The sequence below is a fragment of the Arachis ipaensis genome, chromosome B02, assembly GCF_000816755.2.
Source record: "Arachis ipaensis cultivar K30076 chromosome B02, Araip1.1, whole genome shotgun sequence".
Lineage (NCBI taxonomy): Eukaryota > Viridiplantae > Streptophyta > Magnoliopsida > Fabales > Fabaceae > Arachis > Arachis ipaensis.
In genome coordinates, this window is record NC_029786.2 from 4,833,843 (window position 1) to 4,838,999 (window position 5,157).

The following is a 5,157-nucleotide window of genomic DNA, read 5'->3' on the forward strand; positions in this document are numbered from 1 at the left end:
ACTAGGTTTGAAATAGTCATTTCTATATATATTTTTACATAAACTAAGTTACTATAACACCTGAAAGAATTATAATGAAGACTCTTTCTTTCGTATCAAAAACATATAAGCTAAGTGAGCATGAAATGTAGCTGTCACACGTACTATTATTATTATTATTATTAGTTCAACATACAATATTATAATTAATTATGTGATATGCATTTGAATAATTCAGAGTTTAATTGCCGTCTAATTATTAATTTTTCTTCAACAATATGCATGTAAAATTGATAAATAATTTAATTGGCAGATTATATGTGTCTGGATATTATTCTTAGAAGAGAAATCCTTCTAATATGGAACATAGCTTCCAAAGGTAGGTGAGATTTAAGAGAAGAAAAATAAAGTGATGTCATTTTTGTGGAATCTCAATCAAAGTTTAGTTGACTGAAACAATTCACTAAAATAGTGGAAGAAAATTGCTTCTATTGTCTGGACTTTTCTTCTTCTTTTTTTTTTCTTTTTTTTTTTTTAAGTTGTTCATTTCACTAGGTGTGCGGATGGTTATTCTAATATTAAGATTTATGTGGGTAATTTGAAAGTGTAGTGTGTTTTGATTTAATTTGTGGTTGTTCATGTTGTTCAAGAAAGTTATTGATTACCTAACACTTTCCTAAAATTTATCAGTTTGTGCATTTTTCGATTCATTAAAATCGAAAATACTATTACATGTTTGGATATGTAGTCTGCGAAAACTATTATAAAAAATGCGTTTGATACCGTCAGATTTTGTATCGGACGATACCGATAGGTTTAGCGGCGGATTTTTTACGCTTAGGAGTGAAAATTAATAATTAATACTCTCTCGTTCTGTCATTCTCTTCTTCAATACTTTCTCTTTAACCCTCTCATCTCGCCTCTCCATCATCTCTGGCAATCTTCCGACGACACCATTTTACCATTTTATTGTCGTTGCTGCTGCAAATGCTGCTGCTGCAAACGCTTTTGCTGTCGCTTCTGCTCTTTTTCTTTTCGACACCAGCGTGAGGTTACAAGCTCCTGCTATTCTTACTTGTTATTAGTTATTATAAACTAGGGTTTGTATTGATTATTCATTCAAGTTTCTTAATGAAGTTTTCATTATATTTTTTTATTATTGTTAATTTGTTCTTATTCTTTTACTTGAAAATTATTTTTTGGTGCTTTAATTTTCTTTTTAAGTTGTTTGCTGCTTCAATTAGATGATAATTTAGAATTAATTCATAAAAATTGGTTTTACGATAAAAAATTTAAAATAAATTATATAGTTTAGGATTTATTTGTTTTACAAATTTAGAATGCTTTGAAAGTTTAGCAAATGTGCGCATTCGAGTTGCTTAGTAACAATGCTTAAAACCTTTTAATGGGTGTATTAGAATTTGAATCATTGTATGTTGTTGCCTTAATAATGATTGAAAAAATTAAAACAGAACAGAATTTAAAGTTACATAACTTTCTCATATGATGTTATATGAGTCTATACTTGTTTTAAATTCATCCGCTTAGTAACCCACTGTCTCGGTGATGCCGCCTCCATTGACGGATGCCGAGGTGTCTGAATCCTCTCATGGAAGCCAGCCAGCTGATGCCCCTCCACCACCTCCTATTGTATAGTTGACGATTTGGTCTGATGGCGGAATGGCATAAGTACTATTTTAAGTCTTTTATATGCTGAAAGTGTTTGATAACTCGTGATTAGTGATTCTTGATTCTTGATTCTAATTTTAGTGAATTTAGGATTGTATGTTCGAACTGCTGAAGTGTTTGATATACCGTGATTAGTGATTCTTGATAGTTGATTCTTGTTTTAGTGGATTTAGGGTTGTAGGTTTGAATTGCTGAAAGTGTTTGCTATATCCTGTTTATTGATTATGGATTCTAGTTTACTGGATTAATTAATTTTTCTTTGTGATTATTGACTGTTGTTCATTGATTGTTGATAATTGGTGCTATTTAAGTTAATTGTTGATGGATAAAGTTTGAGGCGCATTCTAGTTATAGATGAAATTCTACCAAAATTTCTAAAAAATTCTCTATATATTATGGTTATTTGCTTCTGAAATTTTAATTTATATTACCATATTTGTTTGTTGTGAATTGTTGACAGGTTTGTGCCAAACAATAATGCATGTACTCAGGAGACGACCAAAGTCATCAAGATGATGTACGACTATCCATGGCCGAACTACAAGAAGATTCTCTCTGAGACTAGAAAGCGATGGTTTCAGAAGTGGGCAATAAGAACTTAATCTAGTCAAACCTTCTTAGCTAGTTTATATCTTCTATTTTGTTTAATACGATATATTTTGATTAACAAATTTTAAAATTTCTTTGTGCAGCTGAACTTTATATAGGACAAGGAGTACGATCTTATCATCAGGAAGATATACGACCATCGTATGGGTATGCGACTACAACAGATGCTGGAGGATGTATATGAGAGGCGCAACCACCTCACTTCCTAGCTCCGTTCAAAAATCAAGAAGGCTTTGTACATTCATTGGGAGACCGATGAGGATCGCGTCTCACAAATAGAACTAGCAGGGCATCGGCCGGGTCGTCCAAGTATACATAGGGATGGCAACGGGTCTCCATGGGGTAGGGACATGCCCCCCCGCCCCCGCCTCCAAAACCTGTCCCCGTCCCCGCCCCGTCCCCCTATAGGTAACGGGGACTCCGTATCCGCCGGGGACCGGGGTCTCCACGAATTTTCGTAAAAAACAATAAAAATCGAGAAAAAATAAAAAAATAGAAAAAATTTAAAAAATAAAGATAATCCTCCATTGTCATCACAAACATAATTTTCATAGTCCTCAAAGATTTAAATAAGAATAACCAATAAATATTTAATACCAAATTACATTAAAAAACAACCAAACATAATAGCATAACCATAAACAACCAAACATATTCATAATCCATAAACAACCAAACATAATTTATCATATTGTAAATACATAATTCTCAAGCCTTCTTTCATCCTGTAATGATAATGATGCTAGATTCTAATTTAATTGAATCCTAAGATTACAAAAATCACAAATATAAGTCATGCAAATCAGAATCAGTATCAAAAACATAAATCATAATTAACCTAACTCAAAAAAATTATAACACAAACACATAAATGATATAAATCAGAATCAGAATAAAAAAATGCAACATAAACACATAAAATTACGTAAATCACATAATTCACAAAGCATCACATAAATCATAAATCAGAATAAAAACATAAATTATAGTAAACCTAACTCAAATCAAAGTAAAAAAAAGTAAAATTTATGATGCTTCAACGACAAACTAAAAATAAAAATCAGAATCACAAACTAAAAATTTCTAATGCTTCAAATCAAAATCAGAATAACAAATGCTTCAAATCAAAGTAAAAAAAAAATTCAAAGTTCACAGAAGCTACTTACCGGAAGGAAGAATAGAGGCTCAGAGATCGGCGACGGTTGAGAAGTGGTGCATAGTTTCGAACGCTTCGATGGCGAAGACGGCGAAGAATGAGAAGCAGCGTAGAGGTTCAGACACTTCAATGGCAAAGACGACGAAGACTGAGAAGCGGCGCAGAGGCTCGGACGCTCCGACAGCAAAGATGGCGACGACTCACTGCTGCTGTGACGTCGAGACTGAGAGGAGAGGATCTTAGCGTTGTCGGTGAAGGACTGAGGGGGTAGCAGGTGGCGGTCGGCAGTGATGAATCTGTGAGAGGAGTCAGTTTAAGAGTGATAGAGTCGAAGAGAGGAGAGGATAGAAGAGAGGAGTGTGACACAGTGTGAGTGACGGCTAGCTAGGGTTTGCTCTCAACTCACATGTCTTATATATATAATAGGAACATTTTAGTATTTTCACATAAACAGGGATTAAACGAATCTCCATCGGGTGGGTACCACTATCCCCGCCCCATATAATAAATGGATCCCCGTCCCTGCGGGTACAGAAAGCCCTCCATATCTGCACCTCGGCGGGTAAATTCCCGCAGCTACCCACCCCGCCGGAGATTTTTGCCATCCCTAAGTATACCGGCGGCTCAGCGACCTTCATGAAGACTAAGTCCTGGCCGGTATATTCTTTGACATATTATTGGTAGGCATACTAACATATTATTTCAATGCAACATGTGTAGTCAAAATCGTTGGATCGCGATACGACATTGGCGGAGACTTTCAAGATACCCATACTTTGAAAGAGAACAAAGAGAGATTTGTTGATCATTGGTCTGTGGATCATTATGTGATTAAACATCTGATCTTGTGATATAAAATTTTCAATTAACTGTATAGCTGTTGTCCTAATCATAATAACATGTGTTATACAGGAGTCCTACATGCAGAGACTAGAGACTACAACTCAGCAATCTCAGCAAAGTGGGGAGGACACCAGTGGTTCTGCTGCTTCAGTCGTCGATCCCGATGCGGTTTGGCACGAGGCGTTCTCAACGCCTTACAAGAATTGCGTATATGGGCTGGGGTCGTTCTTCCCTAGCAACCTCCGCACCTCCACATCCGCCTCTGCCACCAGTCGAGTCATCGATCCCGAGAAAGACATTGATTTGAGGCTACAGGTGCATGAGCTTACTCGGAGCCTTCACGAACAGGCTTTGGAGCTGAACGAGACTCGGGAGAGGTATCAGGAGATCCTCACATGCATGACGAACATAGATGCTTAGGTTGGAGTGGAGGGAGCAGCTAGAGCAGCTTCAGCGGATGGAGTAGCAGATGACGGTGTACCAAGCTCAGAAGCGCGCCAGTGGTAGCGGCGCTGTTGGTGGCAGCGGCACTGTTGGTGACAGCAGTGCTGTTGGTCGGACACAGACATCACCGCCTCCTTCGCCACCTCAGTAGGATCACGAGAATGACGACGACGACTACTACTTGGATCTTTAGGGTTTAAGGCTTTATTTTACTGTTTCATTGTATTTGATTTATTTGACTTTTAATTTATTTGAACATTTGATATTTAATAATATTTTGTAATTAATTTCTATTATTTATAATTTGACTACTAATTGTGTGAAAAATAAATTTAAATAAAAATTAAAATTAAAAAGAATTTTTTTTAAAAAAGAGGGAGGTATTTTCGAAAATTAGAGAGAGATAGTTAGTTAGGAAGTTTTGAAAAAGATCAGAA